The 24,151-nt window shown below is 40.1% G+C and overlaps 2 non-coding genes across 2 annotated transcripts; both read left to right on the plus strand.

The window, feature by feature from the left end:
• The first annotated feature begins 1,988 nt into the window (after window positions 1-1,988).
• On the plus strand, window positions 1,989-2,094 carry LOC112426972 (U6 spliceosomal RNA). Its single transcript, XR_003018379.1, has one exon. It is a non-coding gene; the product is annotated as a U6 spliceosomal RNA (small nuclear RNA).
• Window positions 2,095-10,215: 8,121 nt separating this feature from the next.
• On the plus strand, window positions 10,216-10,324 carry LOC112426990 (U6 spliceosomal RNA). The gene has a single exon (XR_003018393.1). It is a non-coding gene; the product is annotated as a U6 spliceosomal RNA (small nuclear RNA).
• Window positions 10,325-24,151: the final 13,827 nt, after the last annotated feature.

Here is a 24,151-nt window from a genome sequence, read left to right on the forward strand (position 1 = left end):
TAACTTAAGCCAGTGGGTTTGGTAGAGCAGTCTAAATGTCCCGTATAATGCATTCTTGCTTTCTTCCTCTGTAATGTGGTATATAATGTATCATAATAAATCACTCTGGCTGGGTGTGGTGGCTCACACCTGTGATCCCAGCACGTTGGGAGGCTGAGGAGGGTGGATCACCTGAGGTCAGGAGTTTGAGACCAGCCTGACCAACATGGAGAAATCCCATCTCTACTAAAAATACAAAACTAGCCAGGTGTGGTGGTGCATGCATGTAATCCCAGGTACTCGGGAGGCTGAGGCAAGAGAATAGCTTGAACCCGGGAGGTGGAAGTTGCAGTGAGTCGAGATCGCTCCATTGCACTCCAGCCTGAGCAACAAGAGCTAAACTCCATCTCAATAAAAAAATAAACAAATAAAAAAATAAACAAACAAACCACCCACCATGAGTACTTAAGTTAGCACAAGTGCTTCTTCCTGTTATTTGCAACCAAAGCTCTAACTAACATATTATTTGGTTATGATAAGTTTCTCAAAGTAACTGATGTTACACAAGAGCGATACAGTTTTAAGATTTTAATCCCCATTGCCACATTATCCTTCAGAAATACTGCACCAGCTTACATTCTCATTAATAGTATGCCAAAGTAACCATTTCCTAGACTCTGTCCAACTCTGATATTATCCTTTTTTACTTTTTCATTCAATAAATCTCTATTGAGTGTCTACTATGTGCCTGGCTATGTACTAGGGGCTGGGGATAAATCCTTGCCACAGTGGAGCTTCCATTCTAGGTGTGAAGAGATAGACAATAAACAAAATAAGTAAGTGGTATTGTACACTAGAAGGTGGCAAATGTCATGGAGACACATGACACAGGAGGGGACAGGCAGTGCAGGAGGTGAGGGGCGTCCATGTTATGTGCAGGGGTCAGGGATGCCCTCTCTGAGAAGATGGCTTTTCGGCCAAGATTGGAAGAAGGTAAAGGAAAAAGTCGTAGGCATACTGGTAGGGGCAGAGGGGTTTGGGCAGGAAGAGCATCTGGGGCAGAGAAAACAACCAGGACCAAGTTTTGGAGACTGGAGTATGCCTGTTATGTTCAAGCAGTAGCAACAAGGCAGTATGCAAAGGCAGGGGCAAACGGAGCAAGTGGGAGACTAGGAGATGAGGTTAGTGAGGTAATGAGGGCTGCCACGTCATCTTGAGGAAGGTGGCTTTTTCTTGGTGAGATGGAGAGCCACTAGAGGGATTTTAGTAGAAGAGTATGTGGTTCCCATTTATGATTTGAAGGGCGCACCCTGGCATTAAGAAAAGACTACAGGACAGATGCAATGGTTCACACCTGTAATCCTAGCACTTTGGGAGGCCGAGGTGGGTGGATCACTTGAGGTCAGGAGTTTGAGACCAGCCTGGCCAACATGTCTCTACTAAAAATACAAAAATTAACCAGGCATGGTGGTGCATGCCTGTAGTCCCAGCTACTCTGGAGGCTGAATCATGAGAATCACTTGAACCTGAGAAGCGGAGGTTACAATGACCGAGTTGGAACCACTGCACTCTAGCCTGGGCGACAGAGTGAGACTCTGTCTCAAAAAAAAAAAAAAAAGAAAAAGAAAAAGAAAAGAAAAGACTACAGCCATGCATCACTTAATTGATGGGGTACTATTCTGAGAAACGCATTGTTAGGTGATTTCATCATTGTGTGACCACCATAGAGTGAACTTAGACAAACTTAGATGGTGTGACCTACTACACACCTAGACTATACGATATGGTCTATTGCTCCTAGGCTACAAACCTGTACGTCATGCTGTTGGACTGAATACTGTAGGCAATTGTAACACAATGGTATTTGTGTATTTAAACACAGAAAAGCTACCGTAAAAATACAGTATTATAATCTTACAAGACCACTGTAGTGTATGTGGCCTGTCATTGATTGACACATTGTTATGCAGAGCATGACTGTATAGTGAAAGTAAAATTGGAAGTAGGATGTGCTGGCTCTGCCAGTGCATACACTAAAGTTGGAACTATATAGAGAAAATTAGCATGATCCTGTGCAAGAATGACATGCAAGTTCCTGAAGTATTTAATATTTTTAAAATACATTTTTAAAAATATTCGAAGTAGGAGAGCAGGTAGAAGACTTTGCCTATCTGCTTGACCAAAACTAATATTTCTTTGTTGTTTATTTTCCATCCAAACATTTTATATATAAATTGGTCATTTGTATTTCTTCCATTGGGAATGGCCTATTTAAGACATTGGATGATTTTTCTATTAGAATATTTACCTTTTTGTATGAATTTTCAATGATATTTAAAATGTTGCTGTTTTTCATATATGTATAGTTCTCTGTCCTCAGTTGTTCTTTCAGTTTAGTGCTGTTTATGATTTTTTTAGATAAAGACATTTTTAATTTTTATAAGAACAGATTTTTAAAAAACATTTTCTTTACAGGTTCTATGTTTAATATCATACTTGGTATTTTGCCAAGATTATTGCTTCAGTCTAGGCTTTTTTGTTGGCAAGCAATAGAAGAAGGCTTAATTAAAGGGAAATTCATTGTAATACAGGGGATTTGAACTGGAACCCAGATGCAGAAGATTTAGCCAGGCTTCATGAGATATTGGGAACCAGGAATTGAAACCTTGTCCAGAACCAAAACATCCTTATCCATTTCTCTAAGCTTGCCTTCTCTCTCCTCTGCTTCTCTCTAAGCAACTGCTTCATTCTCCTTTCCTCCTCTTTGATAAGTTGTTTATCTATACACATCACTGATGTGGCCACCTCAGTTCCAAAACTACTGACAAGTGGACTGGTATCTCTGTGCCCCAATTTCAATTTGTGGGAAACAGAAGCTGATTCACACAGTTCATCTAGTAGATTGGCTGGTCCAGGGATCAAGTTCCCATCTCCGCCCTCTCCCAACAAATGAACTGTGGCCAGGGAGTATGGAAGTCACAAGATACGAGGGGCTTATCTTGACGAGGGCATGTACAGAAAGAGCTGTTCTCACAGGGCATATGGGATATGTGTTGAGTCTTTGCCATAAAAGAATATAATCCACATTCATATATATCTTAGTCTAGTACTCTTATAGTTTTTAAACTTTCCATATATCTAAAATAAATTTTTATATTAGGTATGCTTTAGAACTCTCACATTATTTTATTTTGTATTTTATTGCAAAAGGTTAGCCAGTTGTCCCAAAATGTGATTGAAAAATAAATTGAACATGTGCCCAAATTGCTATTGAAATGAACTAGACGTCTTAATTTTTAGACTATTTAAAATACTTTTGACACCGGGCTCAGTGGCTCACGCCTGTAATCCCAGCACTTTGGGAGGCCGAGGTGGGCAGATCACCTGAGGTCAGGAGTTCGAGACCAGCCTGGCCAACATGGTGAAACCCCATCTCTACTTAAAATACAAAAAATTAGCTGGGTGTGGTGGTACACACCTGTAATCCCAGCTACTTGGGAGGCCGAGGCAGGAGAATTGCTTGAACCCAGGAGGCAGAGGTTGCAGTGAGCCGAGATTGCGCCACTGCACTCCAGACTGGGGGACACGAGTGAGACTTCGTCTCAAAAAAAAAAAAAAAAAATACTTTTGACAACTACTGCTATTGAAATAATGTTTACCTAATTGTTGGAAATTTCTCATGGTTATATGTTTGTTGTTGTTCCTTACCAGTTAAAAAACAGACCAAAGGCTAGGATCATACCAACAAGATTACTCTACCTAATGGCTCATCAATACAAAAAGAATATGGGAGCCTCCCCGAGGCCACCATGTTTACAAAATCCTTCTCTAGAACTTGGTGAAGAAACAACTGTTGATCACAGGGTACAAACTTTCAGTTATAAGATGAAGAAGTTTTGGGTATCTAAGGTACAGCATGGGTGGTGGTGGATATGTTAATTAATTTGATTGTGGCAATCCTTACACCATGCATATTGTACACCTTGAATATATACAATCTTTGTCAATTAAGTATTTTTAAAAATCACCCAGAAAGTTTTAAAAGTAAAGGTTTCCCATGTTGAAAAGAAAAGAAATTAAAGAGAGAAAGAAAGAAAAGAAAAGGAAAATCCAGCTGAATTCAGAAAGGCACCATCAGGCAAGTGACAACCATGTCTTTCCCATCCTTTTTTACCTGTGAAAAAGCAAGGTCTCTACACTGAAGAAATCAGAGATTGTAGAAGCAGAAACCATTCAAACAAATTTTAAGGTCTGACAAGATTGTTATTATTTATTTCTAGGGGGTGTGTCATTGCCCAGCAAGATCCTTTTAAAATTCATTATATCATAAATTAAAAAAAAAAAACCTAGTCAAATAACTGTAGCCTAAATGTCACAGTTGAAGTAGATGATTTCTAATGTTTCCTAATGATTTTTAATGTTCCTACAAACGTAAAAATCCTTTATAAACATAAAAGTTCTAGTGAATTTACTGATTTACCAGTTTCCCATGTAAAAATGCATTGGGCTGTATGAAACCATTAATCAAATATTGTATTCCCCAAAGGCATTTAAAATCCACCAAAGTCAACATTCAAAGACTAATTTACCAAAGGCTCATTAAGAAATTAGCACATGTTAAATAATTATTTCAATAGAAAAGCAAACTATTTCTGTATAATGTAAACCACGAAGTGGACACTGCACATGAGCGCACTATAATATGATTTCCAAGAAAGTATTATCTTAAGACTGGGTGGTGACTGAAAGAGGAGAGGGATGGTCATCTCTTTTCCAGTTCTATAATGGAGACTAGAAAATATTTTAAACAGCTTATTAAAAACCTTTTTAGCAGTTTTTTTTTTTTGAGATATAATTGACACCTGGTTGACTCTGCATATTTTAAGTGTAGAATTTGATACACTTAGACATATGTGTATACCTGTGAAACCATCACCATAATCAAGATAATAAACACTTTCATCACTCCAAAAAGGTTTCCTTTTTTTTTCTTTTTTGAGATGGAGTCTCGCTCTGTTGCCCAGGCTGGAGTGCAGTGGCACGATCTCAGCTCACTGCAACTTCTGCCTCCTGGGTTCCAGTGATTCTCGTGCCTCAACCTCCTAAATAGCTTGGACTACAGGCGCATGCCAGCATGCTCCGCTAATTTTTATACTTTTAGTAGAGACAGGGTTTCACCATGTTGGCCAGGCTGGTCTTGAACTCATGACCTCAAGTGATCCACCTGCCTTGGCCTCCCAAAATGCTGGGATTACAGGCGTGAGCCACCACGCCCGGCCCCAGAAAGTATTCTTTGTGTTCATTTGTAATTTTTTTCCTCCAGCACTCCCCATCCCCAGAAAACCACTGATCTCCTTTCTGTCACTATAGATTAGTCTGCATTTTTTGGAATTTGATATACATGAAATCATACAGTATGCAATCTTTTTGGTCTAGCTTCTTTTATTCAGCATAATTATTTTGACATTCATCCACGTCATTGTGTACATCAGTACTTCATGCTTTTTTATTGCTGAGTAGTAATTTATTGCATAGATATAGTAGTTTATCCATTCACTTTCTGATGAGTATTTGGATTGTTTCCAGTTTGGGGATATCATGAGCAAAGTACTATGAACATTCATATTCAAGTCTTACTGTGCACATATGTTTCCATTTCTCTTACATAAATACCTAGTAGTTGAATGGTTGGGTCAGATAATAAATGCATGTCTAGCTTCTTAAGAAACAACTAAACTGTTTTGCGAAAAGGTTGTGTGCTATTTTACATTTCTACCAATGGTATATGAGAGTTCCTGTTCCTCCACATGCTCATCAACACTTGGTATGGTCAGTCATTTTAATTTTAGCCATTCTACTAGTGTACAGAGATGCCTCATTAATCTTCAGTGAAAGAACACAAGGAAGGCCAGGCGCAGTGGCTCAAGCCTGTAATCCCAGCACTTTGGGAGGCTGAGACGGGCAGATCACGAGGTCAGGAGATCAAGACCATCCTGGCTAACACGGTGAAACCCCGTCTCTACTAAAAAATACAAAAAAACTAGCCGGGCGAGGTGGCGGGCGTCTGTAGTCCCAGCTACTCGGGAGGCTGAGGCAGGAGAATGGCGTGAACCCGGGAGGCGGAGCTTGCAGTGAGCTGAGATCTGGCCATTGCACTCCAGCCTGGGCGACAGAGCTAGACGCCATCTCAAAAAAAAAAAAAAAAAAAAAAAAAGAACACAAGGAGAGAAAAAAAATTATTAGTGTTGATTCAGTCTAGCAAAGATTACTTGAGTGAATCTCATGCTCCTTGGATCCCTAAAGCTGCCCTGGTTCTTGCTCCTGGTGAGCCTGGCTCTTTAGCTGATTTTATGATTTTATGAAAATCAGGCTTTTCCTCATCTTGTACTGGTAACAAATTTCACCCATCCCCCTTACCACAGCATCTTTGTCTCTAGATTCCATTGCCTCTAAACCAAACTCTATTCCTCTAATAATTTGGACATATGAGCCAATAACTCTACTTTTTGGCTTACTCTAGTTTGAGTCATATTTCTCTAAGTTACAATTGAAATCACCCTGTGCCCAATCTTCCCCACATCTGTTCTGTGTGTCATGTACCCAGTGCCAAGCATAAGGTCTGGGAATCAGCAAGTACTGAATAAATAAACTAGTATCCTCTTAAAAATAAAAGACATTTTAGGCTGGGCATAATGGCTCACACCTTTAATCCCAGCACTTTGGGATGCTGAGGCAGGTGGATCACTTGAGCCCGGGAGTTTGAGACCAGCTTGGGCAACATAGTGAAACCCCATCTCTACAAAAACTTTAAAAATTTGCTAGGGGCATAGTGGCATGCATCTGTGGTCCCAGCTACTCAGGAGGCTGAGGTGGGAGGATTGCTTGAGCACAGGAGGTTGAGACTGCAGTGAGCAGAGACCATGCCACTGCACTGCAGCCTGGGCTACAGAGTGAGGCCCTGTCTCAAATAAATAAATAAATAAATAAATAAATAAATAAATAAACAAACAAACAAATAAATAAAATAAAAGACACTTAAATCTATAGATGACAAAAAACTAGAAGGGTTGCTTTGAGAGGCATAGTCCTTAAGCACACCTCTTCTGGAGTCAGACTGCTGTGTTTGAATCCTAGCTCTGTCATTTATTATATTACCTGTGTGACTTTGGGCATGTAATTAGCTTCTGTGTGTCTCAGCTTCTTCAAGCTTAAAATATTGTTGATAATAAGACCTGTCCCATAAAGTTGTTATGAGGATTACATGAGTTAATTTACAAAAAGCACTTAAACAATGCCTGACACATGCAAGTATTTTTTTTTATTTTTGTTTTATTTTCATGCTTTTTTTTTTTTTTTTTTTTTTTTTTTTTTTTTTTGAGACAGAGTTTCACTCTTGTTGCCAGGCTGGAGTGCAATGGCGCAATCTTGGCTCACTGCAACCTCTGCCTCCCGGGTTCAAGAGATTCTCCTGCCTCAGCCTCCCAAGTAGTTGGGATTACAGGCATGTGCCACCATGCCTGGCTAATTTTGTATTTTTGGTAGAGATGGGGTTTCTCCATGTTGGTCAGGCTGGTCTCGAACTCTAGACCTCAGGTGATCTGCCCACCTCGGCCTCCCAAAGTGCTGGGATTACAGACATGAGCTACCGTGCCTGGCCCGTGCTCATAATTTTTGAATGATAGAGTTGAGATGGAAAAGGTGTTGATACGCTATCAAGGAATGATATGCTAAAACCTCAGTTACTCAGTTACTGCATGAAATGCCTAACTTCCCTGAGAAGCAGTTTTGTTTTTTTTTTTTTTCCACTATTTAACCAGGCAAATATAAAGTCTCATATTCAGGCTCAAATACCTGGAAATAAGACAGTTTAACAGAAGTTCATGGATTAAAGACTCTAAGTCTTCCTACTCCGTATCTTGCTTTGAAAAAAGAAAATATGAAAAAATTAAAAAAATTTAAAAGACCCTGAGTTAGGAAGTTGACATGAGATTAGCTGATGTCAAGTCCATTTTGAGCTGTTAAAATGGCAAGGCTATTATAAAACTTGCAAAGATGAGACTCCATTGCTAGAAGTAGTGTGTCTTGATTATGGAAGATTATAATTTTTGAGTTCTCTCCTCAGCACCCATCAAAATAGAGTATGTACTCAGCACTTTGAGGGGCTGGAAAGCCCTGGAGGAGGGTGAGAAGAGAGACAACCATGTAATTTGAAGGACAGTTGAGAGCCTTTAAAAGGCTTGTTCTGAATAACACAAGATGCAAAGCAGATGAAATAACAGTCTTCAGATACCAGAAGTGCCGTCCTGTAGAAGAGAGATGGGACTTCTGACTTGCTCCTGAAGCCCTGCGAGGAAGGGCCTGGTGCAGACTCCCGCCCAGTGGGAGGCCATGCTCTTTCCCAGCGCCAGCTGCCTGGTGATGGAGGGCCACAATCCACTGGTCCCAAGAGGAGCCAGGTAAATGTCATTTCAGGGACACATGAACAAGGAATTCTAAATGGAAGATAGGTGGATAATTCAGGCCTGCTCTGTTTCATTTCATATTCTAAAAATGCATGACTCTTTTTTGAGATTTTTGTTTAGGTTTAAAGGAGGATAACCAAACACTAGACCAATGAATTGCAGTTTGTAAAAAGTAGAAGCAGCTGCCTGTTGGCTTTGGCCCTAAAAGTCCATGGGAATGGAAAGAGGCATGACTGCCTCCCGGGACAGATTGTTCCCAACTGGTCTCACTTTCAGGATTGTGCCCACGTGGTCAAAGTTGAGTCTACTTTCTGTATTGCTGATGCCTGTGGCAATAGCCATGGAAGGATGCGGAAGAAGCTGTGGTCCTGCCCCTGTGTAAGATGAAGACTTGTGAAACCACTGGGTCATCGTTTTTCATTCTGGTCACTTGCTGTCAGCCTTGGAGGCATAGGAGACAGAGTAGATGGTGCAAATCCATCTGCAAGTGCATTTTCTTTCTAAAGAAGGTGTTGCCAGACTATTTGCTCATAGAACAACCACTGCCTAGATGAGCCCACACTAAGTAAACACAAAGGAATTAAAACAAATCAGGGGGATCTGAATTCCTCTGTTTATTTACTCCACAGTGAAAGTGGCTTACTTTTTCTTTAAAAAAAGAACTTTGTTCTCAAAAGCTGCCCCACCTCTAATGCTACCTTTTTAAAAAGAAAAAATATACATATAAGAAGATAGCATATTAAAAGGCTATTGTTAAAAAAAAAATCTATTTCTTCTATATTGTAGATTTAAATAGCAGTGAAAAACAGCCCATGGATACTTTGATATACATGTGTGTTTGTAGCGGGAAAAAAAGTAAGTATCAGGCTGTGCGCAGTGGCTTATGCCCGTAATCCCAGCATTTTGAGAGGCCGAGGTGCAAAGATCACCTGAGGTCAAGAGTTCGAGACCAGCCTGGCCAACATGGTGAAACCCTGTCTCTAAAAATACAAAACTTAGCCGGGCGTGGTGGCAGGCACCTATAATCTCAGCTACTCAAAGGCTGAGGCAGGAGAATTGCTTGAACCTGGGAGAAGGAGGTTGCAGTGAACTGAGATCACGCCATTGCACTCCAGACTGGGTGATAGAGTGAGACTCCGTCTCAAAAAAAAAAAAAAAAAAAAGAGAGTAAATATCTTGCAATATGAAAAACCTTAATTAAATACAGCTTGTTTAACTAAATAGAGGCAGCAAGAGGGGTGAGTCACCCTGGATTATTTTTTTTTGTTTTGGGTTTTTTTTTTTTTCTGACTATAAGAGCAATATACGATCATAATAGGAAAATCTGGAAAATTATGAAGTTTTCTATGTCCACAGAATGAATATAAAACAAAAAAGCACATATTTTAGGTGGTTAGTTTTACATTTATTAAATGTATTACTTTGTAAAAATGCTTTAAATGCCCTAACGATAAGTGCTGGCTGGTTAATCTCCCTCTGAGGATCTCAGAGCAATTTACCAATACCCCTGCTCTGACTGTAAAAAGGGTATGATGAGTCTTCCAGTCTTTAAAAGCATATTGATCCTTTCAAGCTCTTCACATACTCAGCGCTGATTAATTCATTGGAAAGTAGTCTCAAAAGGGCATTGTTCTGATGCAATCTATGCTTATAACTTTGTTGACTCCTTTGCTGGCAACCAAGACGCACTCAGAAAATTCTGGGTCAGAAAATAGAAGGCTAGCCTTTAAAGATCCTCAGTTAAGTATATGGCCAATTCAGTTTTACTAAAATTGTGTTCTCTTGGACAGCACATATACTAAAAAATTGGAACAATACAAAGAAGATTAGCGTGACCCCTGTGGAAGGATGACACACAAATTCATGACACATTGTATATTTTAAAAAGAAAAATTAGTAACTAAAACTATTTTGCTAATGGGGTTTCCTTCTTTGTAGGACTATGAATTGGAGACAGTTTAGAGCTTACTAGCAGTCCTGAGCCCTGGGATTCCCTAAGGTGGTCCCTGAACAAGCAGCATAAATATTACCTGGGAATAACAATCTGTGTTTTAATAAGCCCTCTAGGTGATCCAGAAGCATACGAAAGTTTCAGAATCACTGTCTTAGGTGTTTTCCCCCTAATGTAGAAATTAGCTCTAATTGACTCACACTCTCAAACTTCATTTACATGTATACATGGATTTGGGTGATGGTTATATGGGGACACATGTCCATAAAAATTCTCTGAGCTTTACACTTAAGATACATACATTTTACTGAATTTAATTAAATCTATTTTAAAAAGAAAAAACACTGCTAAATTACATTTCTAAGAAAGTTGGCTGGGTTCAGCTTGTCTCTTGAATAAAGGTGGTGAGATCCAGGGGCCTTGCCCACAGCATCACTGCCATGATAAAGAGATTCCATGATACTGACAGCCAAGGACATCTGTGTGTAGCAACCCCAAAGACATTTATTGGCATTGTTTAGTAGTAAGTCAGTCTCCAAGCAATAACCTCAATTTGTTTGACATCATCCTGGGTACATCTCTAAGTTGTGGGGCACAGTCACAGGAAACCCTAACATGAAACCAAAAGGGGCAGGTGGAAAAAAGTGCTGGACCTTTAAATTGGAGAAGGAAAGTATGAGAAACCTAGGAAGCAGTGATTAAATGCAGCCAATCAGGTGGTACGTACAAGTGTTGGGCAAGAGAGAAGCCGTGGTCAAAGGCCATAAGAGACACAGCAATGAGAGCAGAGCTGCTCAGGCAGCCTCTCTGCTGATATAGTCCGTAGAAGAGGGTTGTGGGAAAGAGGGAAGAAGGATGACGCATGAACCAAGAGGGGCTTCACAGGGCCACAGCTCTAGCAGGTGTCTGTCTGCTATCTTGGCCCTAAGGATGAGGTGGAGACCCCTAAGAGCTCTGGTGTCAATTGGGCATCCAGTCTCAGAATCACAGAAATTCTGTACCTCAGTACTGAAATGTTTTGTGTGTCCCTAAATGAAAAGCACTCCCGGAGCTGGCAGGTCCCCATCCCGACCCACGAAGAACTGTCTTCTTGATTAATCACCCCCTCTTTCACTGTCATGCAGGGAACTCACATTAGACTTTGTATCTGGGCCCATTTTTGCTCATTGCCACACTGCTGGGAAATGTGAACCATCCAGTGAAACGCTCAGGGAAAGAAAAGTTGAAGAAAAACTGCACCAGCAGGTGGACCCAGAGTCCCAACTATACTGTGCCCATGTGCCCAGCTGCCTGGCTGCTGCTCCCAGCCAGCTCCTGAGTCCTCAGAGTTGCTTCTGCTTTTCCTAGGCTCCTTACATGAAATATGACTTTTTTCATGGAAGTATCCCCCATAAGGTATTTCCCAGTCCTGCCCTGCTCAGCTGAAATGTAAACAAATTCGAAATTGTTCCTACCTAAATCAGTGAAGTGTCCCTAAATTTCCTAGGCCATTTCAACCTGAAAAGCAGTTCTAGGCATTTTGGGTTTTAGCTCATACTCAGTTTTGTTTCTGATGCTTCAATTTCATATTTCACTATGGTGGATGTTTGTTAGTTTCCTTGGCTACTGAGCATTCAAACTTCATTTCTCTGTTGGGTGAGTCTTCTATTGCATAAATCTTGGTGGGAAAAGGTCTCCCTCTCACTACAGAATTTCAAGGGGAGGGTACCCATTTCACCATCCCTAAGGAGTTAGCATGAGGAGCTTGGGGGCTGAGCTCAGCCAATCAGATGCTACCACTTGCAGCTTTAACTCTTGAGCAATAACGCAAAGATTGAGGCATCATTAAGAAATTATTCACTGGCCCGGCGCGGTGTGTCACACCTGTAATCCCAGCACTTTGGGAGGCTGAGGTGGGTGGATCACAAGGTCAGGAGTTCAAAACCAGCCTGGCCAAGATGGTGAAACTCCGTCTCTACTAAAAATGCAAAAATTAGCCGGGCGCAGTGGTGGGCACCTGTAACCCCAGCTATTTGGGAGGCTGAGGCAGAGAATTGCTTGAACCCAGGAGGCGGAGGTTGCAGTGAGCCAAGAAGGCACAACTGCACTCCAGCCTGGCTGACATAGCAAGACTCTTTCTCAAAGGAAAAAAAAGAAAAGAAAAGAAACTATTCACAGGGCTAACAGCGCAGAGTCTAGTGTGTAGGGTCAGTGTCCACGGGCAGGTGAATTAGTGGCAGCTTCCTAGCTGCACACTCTTTGGATGACAGCTCCTGGAACTTCCTAAAAATTCTTGCATGGCATTTCTTCTTAGTTCCTTGCCCCAAATTCTAGCTTTTCTTCTCAATTGTAGGCTAAATCAGACTCTAAGCCCATGTTTCTCTGTTTTTAGTCTCTGAGATACACAAAACCAGGCATGGCAGCTGTATCAGAAGCACTTGAATTAGATGTCAATTAGTATCCTTTTCTTTTCAGTAGTGCTTTTACTGTCAATCATTAGAATAGTTCAGATTAGTTTGTGTTTTAGTGTTAAGCCATTCATTTATTATTTTTAAAATTTATCCTTTAATTTTAGATTCAGGGGTACATGTGCAGATTTGATACAAGGGTATATTGCATAATGCTGAGGTTTTGGCTTCTACTGATCCCATCACCCAGATTGTGAACATAAATACCCAATAGGAAATTTTTGAGACCTTGTCCCCATCCATCCCTGCCTCTTCCTGGAGTCCCCAGTGTTTATTATTGCCATCTGTGTGTCCATGTATACTCAAGGTTTAGCTCTCACTTATCAGTGAGAACATGCAATATTTGGCTTTCTGTTTCTGCATTAATTCGCTTAGGGTAATAGCCTCTAGTTGCATGCAAGTGACTGCAAAAGATATAATTTTGTTCTGTTTTATGGCTGCATAGTATTCCATAATGTGTATGTACCACATTTTCTTTATGCAATCCACCATTGATAGGCACCTGGGTCGATTCCATGTCTTTGCTATGGTGAATAGTGCTGTGATGTCCTTTTGGTAGAATGATTTCCTGTCCTTTGTGTATATAGCCAATCATGGGATTGCTGTGTTGAATTGTAATTACATTTTCAGTTCTTTGCAAAATCTCCAAACTGCTTGCAACAGTGGCTGAGCTAATTTACATTCCCACCAACAGTGTATAAGCATCCCCTTTTCTCTTTATCCTTGCCGTCTGTTTTTTCTTTTTTTTTTTTTTAACTTTTTAATAATAGCCATTCTGACCGGTGTAAGACAGAATCTCATTATGATTTTGATTTGCATTTCTCCAGTGATTAGTGATGTTGAGCATTTTTTCACGTGTTTCTTGGCCCCTTGTATATCTTCTTTTGAGAAGTGTTTGTTCATGTCCCTTGCTCACTTTTTAATGCAGTTATTTGTTTTATTCTTGTTGCTTTAAGTTCCCTATAGAATCTGGATATTAGTCCTTTGTTGGATGCATAGTTTGTGAATATTTTCTCCCATTCTGTAGGTTGTCTGTTTACTCTATTGGTAGTTTCTTTTGCTGTGCAGAAGCTCTTAAATTTAATTAGGTCCCATTTGTCAATTTTTGTTTTTGTTGCAATTGCTTTTGAGGACTTAGTTATAAATTGTTTGTCTAGGCCGATGTCTAGGAGGGTATTTCCTAGGTTTTCTTCTAGGATTTTTATAGTTTGAGGTCTTACATTTAACTCTTTAATCCCTCTTTTTCTAAAACAAAATTATTATTTTTAATTTTTGTGGGTACATAGTAGATATTAATATTTATGAGTTGTATGAGGTGTTTCAATACAGGCTTGCAATATGAAATAATCACATCAAGATAAATGGGGTATCCATCACCTTAAGCATTTATTCTTTGTGTGTCAGTCTGATTATACTCTCTTAATTATATTAAAATGTACAATTAAATTTTTTTTACTATAGTCATCCTGTTGTGCTATCAAATACTAGGTCTTATTCATTCTTTCTAACTATTTTTTGTACCCATTAACCATCCCCACTTCCCCCTACTATCCTTTCCAACCTCTGGTAATTATCCTTCTACTGTCTACCTTCATGAATTCAATTGTTTTGACTTTTAGCTTCCATAGATAAGTGAGAACATGTGACATTTGTCTTTCTGTGCCTGGAATTCCATCCATGTTGTTGCACATGACAGGATCTTTTTCTTTTTTGTGGCTGAATAGTACTCCGTTGTGTATGAGTACCACATTTTCTTTATCCATTTATCTGCTGATATACACTTACGTGGCTTTCAAATCTTGGCTATTGTGAATAGTGCTGCAATAAATATGGGACTGCTGATATCTCTTTAACATACAGATTTCCTCTCTTTTAAGTATATACCTCGGATTGGGATTGTTGGATCATATGGTAGTTTTATTTTTAGTTTTTTGAGGAACCTCCAAACTGTTCTCCATAGTGGTTGTACTAGTTTGCAACCCCCAACAGTGTACAAGAATTCCCTTTTCTCTACATCCTCACCAGCATTTATTGCAGTCTTTTGGATAAAAGCCATTTTAACTAGGGTAAAATGATATCTCTTCATAGTTTTGATTTGCATTTCTCTGATGATCAATGATGTTGAGGACATTTTCTTTTTTTTTGAGACGGAGTTTCGCTGTTGTTGCCCAGGCTGGAGTGCAATGGCGTGATCTCGGGCCACCCACAACCTCTGCCTCCCGGGTTCAAGCGATTCTCCTGCCTCAGCCTCCCAAGTAGCTGGAATTACAGGCATGCACCACCACGCCCTTTTAATTTTGTATTTTTAGTAGAGATGGGGTTTCTTCATGTTGGTCAGGCTGGTCTCGAACTCCCAATCTCAGGTGATCTGCCCGCCTTGGTCTCCCAAAGTGCTGGGATTACAGGCTTGAGCCACCACACCCGGCTGAGGACATCTTCATATATGTGCTTTCCATTTGTATGTTTTCTTTTGAGAAATGTCTATTCAAGTCTTTGGTCCGTTTTTAAAATTAGTTTGTTAGGCCGGGAGTGATGGCTCACACCTGTAATCCCAGCACTTTGGGAGGCCAAGGCGGGGGATCACCTGAGGTCAGGCATTCGAGACCAGCCTGGCCAACATGGTGAAACCCTGTCTCTACGTAAAATACAAAAATTAGCTGGGTGTGGTGGTGGGTACCTGTAATCCCAGCTACTTGGGAGGCTGAGGCAGGAGAATTGCTTGAACCTGGAAGGTGGAGGTTGCAGTGAGCTGAGATTGTGCCATTGCACTCCAGCCTGGGTGACAAGAGAGAAATTCAGTTTCAAAAAAAAAAAAAAAAGGTGTATTAGATTTTTTTCCTATAGAGTGTTTTCAGCTCCTTATATATTCTAGCTACTAATCCCTGTTGATGGTTAGTTTGCAAATATTTTCTCCCATTCTGTGGGTTGTCTCTTCACTTTGTTGATTGTTTCCTTTACTACAGAAGTTTTTTTTAACTTGATATGATCTCATTTGTCTTTGCTTTGGTTGCCTGTGCCTGTGGGGGCTTTCTCAAGATGTCTTTGCCCAGACCAGTGTCCTGGAGAATTTCTCCAATGTTTCTTGTAGTAGTTTCATAGCTTGAGGTGTTAGATTTAAGCCTCTAATCCATTTTGATTTGATTTTTGTATATGATGAGAGATAGGGGTCTAGTTTCATTCTTCTGCATATGGATATCCAGTTTTCCAAGCCCTATTTATTGAAAAGACTGTCTTCTCCCATTGTATGTTCTTGGAACTTTGTTGGAAATGATTTCATTGTAAATCTGTGGATTTATTTCTGGCTTCTTTATTCTGTTCCATTGGTCTATGTGTCCGTTTTTATGCCAGTATCATGCCATTTTGGCTACTATAGTTCTCTAGTATGATTTGAAGTCGGGTAATGTGATTCCTCCAGTTTTGTTCTTTTTGCTTAGGATGCCTTTGGCTATTATGGGTCTTTTGTGATTCCATATAAATTTTGGGATTGTTTTTTCTATTTCCATGAGAAATGTCATTGGTATTTTGATAAGGAATGTGTTAAATCTGTAGATTGCTTTGGGTATTGGCTATGTCCCCACCAAAATCTCAAAAAATCTCCATTTGAATTGTATCCGCAAGAATTCCCACATGTTGTGGGAGGGACCCAAGGAAAGATAGTTGAATCATGGGGGCCGGTCTTTCCCATGCTATTTTCATGGTAGTGAATAAGTCTCACGAGATCTGATGGGTTTATCAAGGGTTTCTGCTTTTGCTTGCTCCTCATTTTTCTCTTGCCCCTGCCATGTGAGAAGTGCCTTTAACCTTCTGCCATGATTCTGAGGCCTTCTCAGCCATGTGGGACTATAAGTCCAACTCCAGAATGGTAGAACCACTGACAGCCTGCACTGTGTGCCTGGAAAAGCCACAGATGCTCAATGTTAGCCCCTAAAAGCAGTCAGGAAGGAGGCTGTACCCTGCAAAGCCACAGGAGTTGAGCTGCCCCAGATCATGGGAACCTACTTCTTGATTCAGTGAGACTTGAATGTGAGACCTGGAGTCAAAGGAGATTATTCTGCAGCTTCAAAATTTGACTGCCCTGCTAGATTTCAGACTTGCATGGGCCCTGCAACCCCTTTGTTTTGGACAATTTCTCCCACTTGGAGTGGCTGTTTTTACCCAATAACTGTACTCCCATTGTATCTAGTAAGTAACTAGATAGCTTTTGATTTAACAGGCTCATAGGCAGAAGGGACTTGCCTTGTCTCAGATGAGACTTTGGACTGTAGACTTTTGGGATAATGCTGAAATGAGTTAAGATTTGGGGGGACAGTTGGGAAGGCATGATTGGTTTTGAAATGTGAGGACACGAGATTTGGAGGGGCCAGGGGCAGAATGATATGGTTTGGCTATGTCCCCACCCAAATCTCAATTTGAATTGTATCTCCTAGAATTCCCACATGTGGGAGGGTCCCAGAGGTAGGCAATGAATCATGGGGCCAGTCTTTCCCATGCTATTCTCATGATAGTGAATAAGTCTCATGAGATCTGATGGGTTTATCAGGGGCTTCCGCTTTTGCTTGCTCCTCATTTTTCTCTCTCTGCTGCCATGTAAGAAGTGCCTTTCACCTCCCGCCATGATTCTGAGACCTTTCCAGCCATAGGGAACTGTAAGTCCAATTAAACTTCTTTTTCTTCCCAGTCTCGGGTATGTCTTTATCAGCAGCGTGAAAATGGACTGATACAGGTAGTACGAACATTTTAACAATATTGACTCTTCTAGTCCATCAACATGGAATATCTTTCCATTTTTTTCTATCCTCTTCAATTTCTTGCATCAACATTTTATAGTTCTCATTGTAGAGAGCTTTCTTTCTTTTGGGTTAATTGGTAGGTGTTTTATTTTATTTGTAACTATCGTAAATGGGATTACTTTTTTTTTTTTTGAGATGGAGTCTTGCTGTGTTGCCCAGGCTGGAATGCAGTGGTGTGATCTTGGCTCACTGCAACCTCTGCCCCCTGGGATCAAGCAATTCTCCTCCCTCAGGCCCCCCGAGTAGGTGGGATTACAGGTGTGTGCCACCATGCCCGGCTAATTTTTGTATTTTTAGTAGTGATGGGGTTTCCTTACGTTGGCCAGGCTGGTCTCAAACTCCTGACCTCAAATGATCCTCCCGCCTTGGCCTCCCAAAGTGCTGGGATTACAGGTATGAGCCACCGTGCCTGGCCATAAATGGGATTACTTTCTTGATTTCTTTTTCAGATTGTTCACTGTTGGCATATAAATATGCTACTGATTTCTGTATGCTGATTTTGTATCCTGCAACTTTACTGAATTTATCAATTCTAAAAGTTTTTTTAGTGGAATCTTAGGTTTTTCCAAATGTAAGACTATATCTGCAAACAAGGATAATTTGACTTCTTCCTTTCCAGTTTGGATGCCCTTTCTTTCTTTCTCTTATCTGATTGATCTAGCTAGGACTTCGAGTACTATGTTGAATAACAGTGGTGACAGTGGATATCCTAGTCATGTTACACATCTTTGAGAAAGCCTTCCAGTTTTCTCCATTCAATATGATACTGGCCGAGAGTCTGTTGCACATTGCTTTTATTATGTTGAGGTATGTTCCTTCTTTTTATGTGTGTGTGTTTTTCAGACAGGGTCTTAGGCTGGAGTGCAGTGGTGTGATCATGGCTCACTGCAGCCTTAACCTCCCAGGCTCAGGTGATCCTCCTGGAGCCTCAGCCTCCCAAGCAGCTGGGACCAAAGGCATGTGCCATAACACCTGGTTATTTTTTTGTATTTTTTGTAGAGACAGACTCTCATCATGTTGCTCAAGCTGGTCTCGAACTTCTGAGCTCAAGCAATCTGCCTACCCTGGCCTTCCAAAGTCCTGGGATTACAGGTATTAACCATTGCACTCAGCAGGTATGTTCTTTCTATACTCAGTTTTTTGAGAGTTTTGTTTGTTTGTTTGTTTGAATCACGAAGGGATGTGTCTCCCATGTAGCTGGGATTACAGGCCCATATCACCATGCCCAGCTAATTTTTATACTTTTATTAAAGATGGAGTTTCACCATGTTGGCCAGGCTTGTCTCAAACTCCTGACCTCAGGTGATCCACTCACCTCTACTGTATGGTTTTTGACTTGCGGTTATGATGAAGCTTGCAAATACTATCTTATAAGCCATTATTTAAAGCTGATATCAACTTAACACTGTTTGCATAAACAAACAAATGCAAAGAAAAGTAATAAAAATGCTATATCTTAACCTCATTCCCCTGATTTTTAACTTTTTGTTATTTCTACTTATATTTTATTATATTGCCTGTCTTGAAAAGTTGTTGTAGTTATTATTTTGACTGGTTCGTCTTTTTGTTTTCCTGTTTAAAATATCAAGAATAGTTTACACGCCACAGTTACAGCATTATAATATTCTTTTTCTTTTTTAATCTGTGTAATTATCATCATCAGTGAGTTTTGTACCTCCAGATGATTTCTCATGGCTCATTAACGTCCTTTTCTTTCTGATGGAAGAACTTTCTTTAGCAATCCTTGTAGGACAGGTCTGGTGTTGAAGTCTTTTGGCTTTTGTTTCTGTGGGAAAGTCTTTACTTCTCCTTCATGTTTGAAGAATATTTTCACTGGATATACTATTCTCAGGTAAGTTTTTTTTCCTTCAGCACTTTCAATATTTCATATACTCACTCCTGGCCTGTAAGCTTTCCACTGAAAAGTCTGCGGCCAGACATACTGGAACTCCCCTGGATTTCATTTGCTTCTTTTTTCTTGCTGCTTTTGGGATCCCTTCTTTATTCTTGATTTTTGGGAGGTCAAGTACTTTTAAAAATTATTTTATTTCTTCCATGATGATTTACAGGCACTATCTTCAAACCAGTACAAATATTTCATAAATAATATCTGGCCACTTTCTAGTGAATTGAGTAATTTTTTGCACAGTAAGTCACCTCACATTTTTCAGCAAGAAGAACATTAAATTTGAATAGTAAAGACATTACATAATGAATTAGGACACAATTAGAATTTACTTTAAATTTTTTTTGGGGGGAAGGGGACACCAAATTTCTGCTCAATGAAGAGAAACATTTTTACAGTCCAGAGGTCTTTTATTTATTTATTTTTTAACACCTATTACACCATGAATTCATAGGGAATAAGTTCCAGCAGCTTGGGCTCCTTCCCATTGGTTCTCACAAAGTGTGCTTCTCTGGGTGAAGCAGGCTGGCGCTTCAGTTGAACCAAATACCTTTCTCTTTGGCTTCCTTCCTTATCTGATAATTTTCCTTCATATGTTTCAGGAAGCTATCACGTTTCGTAGAGTGCTTAATGTGCTCAATACACATATTAATTCTCTTGGCAAGAATCTTGCCCTAAATTGCTTGTTTACAACAATGCCAACAGCATGCTAGGGAACATCATAGACTCTTCCAGTTTTGCCATGATAACACTTGTGGGGCATTCCTTTTTGAACAGTACCCATTTCCTTGATGTCTACAATATCATCTTCCTTACAGATTTGCATATACATGGCCAAAAGAACAACTCTATGTTTTCTAAAAGACCAACATACATTGGGTGCCTCTCTTCTTTCCCTTTGTTTTTGTCATTTTGGTGAATTACTGGAAGATGGCAGCTCCAGCCAAAAGGAAGCAGGAGTTTGATTATTAAATGCCTTGAGGTAGTCTTCTTTGGGTTAAATCTGCTTGGTGTTCTATAACCTTTTTGTACTTCGATATCAATATCTTAGGATATTCCTTAGGATATTAATAATATCCTAATGTTACTCCTAATGTCACAGGGGTTGTACACCATGTGATATTATTAATAATATCCTAGGGGAATGTTACTCCTAATATCACAGGGGGTACACACCATGTGTGTACATCCCCTGTGATTTTATTTGTAATATCCTAATGGGATGTTACTTCTATAAATTTAGGAAGTTCTCTGTTATTATTCCATTGAATAAACTTTCCATCCCTATCTCTTTCTCTACCTCCCCTTTAAGACCAATATCTCTTAGATTTGCCCTTTTGAGGCTATTTCTAGATCTTGTAGGCATGCTTCATTGTTTATTCTTTTTTCTTTTGTCTCCTCTGACTGTGCATTTTCAAATAGTCTGTCTTCAAGCTCACTAATTCTTTCTTCTGCTTGATCAATTCTGCTATTAAATGCCTCTGATGCATTCTTTAATAAGTGAATTGTATTTTTCAAGTCCAGAATTTCTGCTTGATTATTTTTAATATTTCAATCTCTTTGTTAAGTTTATCTAACAGAATTTTGAGTTCCTTCCCTATGTTATCTTCAATTTCTTTTGAGTTTCTCAGAACAGCGATTTTGAATTATCTGCCTGAAAGGTCACATATCTCTCTTTCTTCAGGACTGGTCCCTGTTGCCTTATTTGTTCATTTGGTGAGGTCATGTTTTCCTGAATGGTGTTGATGCTTGTAGATATACATCAGTGTCTCGGCATTGAAGAGTTAGGTGTTTGTTGTAGTCTTCTCAGCCTGGGTTTCTTTGTACCCTTCTTTGTGTCCTTCTTCGGAAATCTTTCCGGTATTCAAAAAGACTTGGGTGTCATAATCTAAGCTGTGTCTGCATTAGGGGGCATCTCAAACCCAGTAACCCTGTGGCTCTTGTAAACTCATAGAAGTAAAGTACTGACTTGGTGGTCTTTGATTAGAGCCATAAGAACTCTCTGGATTACCAGACAGAGACTCTTGTTCTCTTCTCTTACTTTCTTCTAAACAAACACAATCTTTCTTAATCTATGCTAAGCAGCCTGGAGCTGGAGGTGGGGTGACACAAGCACTGCTGTGGCCACCACCACTAGGACTGTGCTGGGTCATACCTGAATCCAGCACAGCACTGGGCCTCTTCCAAGGCCCACCGTAACCTCCACCTGGCTACCACCTATATTTTCTCAAGGACCTACTGCTTTACAATCAGTAGGTGGCAAAGCCAGGTAGGCTTGTGTCCTTCCCTTCAGGTCAGTAAGTTCCTCTAAACCTTGGGTAGGTCCACAGAGGCTGTCCAGGAGCCAGGGACTGAAGTCAAAGACCTTCAAAATCGACTTGGGGTTCTATTGTACTGCTACTGAGCTGGCTCTCAATCCGGGAAATACAGTCCTTCCCACTCTTTGTTCGTCTTTCCACAGGTAGAGGAGCCTCAGCCTGTGGCCACCATCACCAGAGGCCCAAAGGGAGTACTGCACCCCCTCGTGATATGGTTTGTATCATATATGGAGAGGGTGATACTACTCCCCATATTGTGGGGGGTGTACACCCCCTGTGATATGGTTTGTAATATCCAGGGAGATATATCCATGTGTGTATAACCTGTTGTATTTTTCATAGTATCCTAGAAAAATGTTACTCCTAATGTCACAGTGGGTGTACACCATGTGTGTACACTCTGTGATATTATTCGTAATATCCTGGGGGGATGTTCCGTGGGTGTATGCTCTGTGATAATATCTAGGGGATATTACTCTTAATGTCACAGTGGGTGTACATGACGTTTGTACATCCTGTGTTACTATTCATAATATCATAGGGGGATGTTACTCCTAGTATCCTAGTGTCACAGTGAGTGTACACAATGTGTGGGTACTCCCAGTGATACTAATTGTAATATCCTAAGGGGATGTTACTCCTAATGTCACAGAGGGTGTACACCATGTGTGTACACTCTGTGATATTATTCATAATATCCTAGGGGGATGTTCCGTGGGTGTACACTCTGTGATATTACCTGTAATATCCTAGGGGATTTTAGTCTTAATGTCACATGGGGTGTACACGATGTTTGTACATCCTGTGTTGTTATTTATAATATCATAGGGGGATGTTACTCCTAGTGTCACAGTGAGTGTACACAACGTGTGTGCACTTCCAGTAATACTGGGAGTACACACATGATGTGTGTACACCCACTGTGATATTATTCATAATATTCAAGGGAGATATTATTCCTAATATCACAGTTGGCGTACACCCTGTGATATTATTTGTAATATTCTAGGAAGATATTATTCCTAATATTACAGTGAGTGTACACACTGTGATGTTATTCATAATATCCAAGGGGGATGTTACTTCTAATGTCACAGTGAATGTACATCCTGTGATATTTTTAGTAATATCCTAGGGGGATGTTACTCCTAATGTGTACACCCGGAGATATTATTCATAACATCCTAGGGGGATGTTACTCCTAATATTACAAGGGGTGTACACACTGTGATATTATTCGTATTATCCTAAAAAAATGTTACTCCTAATGTCACAGAGGGTGTCCACCCTGTGATATTATTAATAATATCCTAGGGGAATGTTACTACTAATGTCACAATGGATGTACACCCTGTTATATTATTTATAGTATCATACTGGGATGTTACTCCTAACGTCACAGGGGGTGTACTCCCTGTGGTATTATCCATAATATCTTATGGGGATATTATGCCTAATGTCACAGGGGGTGTACAACTTGTGATATTATTCATAATATCCTAAAAAGATGTTACTCCTCATGTCACAGGTGGTGTACATGATGTGATATTATTCGTAATACCTTAGGGGGATGTTACTCCAAATGTCACAGAGAGTGTACACCCTGAGGTATTATTCGTAATATTTTGGGGGGGGCGTTACTCTTAATGTCACAGGGGGTGTACACACTGTGATATTATTCATAATATCCTAGGGGAATGTTACTTGTAATGCCACAGGTGCTGTACACCTGTAATATTATTCATAATATCATATGGGGATGTTACTACTAATGTCACAGGGAGTGTATACCCTGTGATATTTTTCCTAATATCCTAGAGGGATGTTACTCCTAATGTCACAGAGGGTGTACACCCTGTGATATTATTCATAATATTTTAAAGAGACTTTACTCCTAATGTCACAGAAGGTGTACACCCTGTGATATTCTTCCTAATATCCTAGAGGGATGTTACTCCTAATGTCAGAGTGGGTGCACACCCTGTGATATTATTCGTAACATCCTAGGGGAATGTTAATGTCACAGCAGGAGTACATCATATGTGTACACCTCCCTGTGATATCATTTGTAGTATCCTAGTGGGATGTTACTTTTAATGTCACAGGGAGTGACACCATGTGTGTATACCTCCTATGATAATATTCATAATATCCTAAGGGAATGTTACTCCTAATGTCACAGGGGGTGTACACCATGTATGTACACACCCTGTAATATTATTCGTAATATCCTCGGGGGGTGTTACTCCTAATGTAACTTGGGGTGTACACCCTGTGTTATATTATTCCTAATAAACC

Source organism: Macaca nemestrina, chromosome 11 (genome assembly GCF_043159975.1).
Source record: "Macaca nemestrina isolate mMacNem1 chromosome 11, mMacNem.hap1, whole genome shotgun sequence".
NCBI lineage: Eukaryota > Metazoa > Chordata > Mammalia > Primates > Cercopithecidae > Macaca > Macaca nemestrina.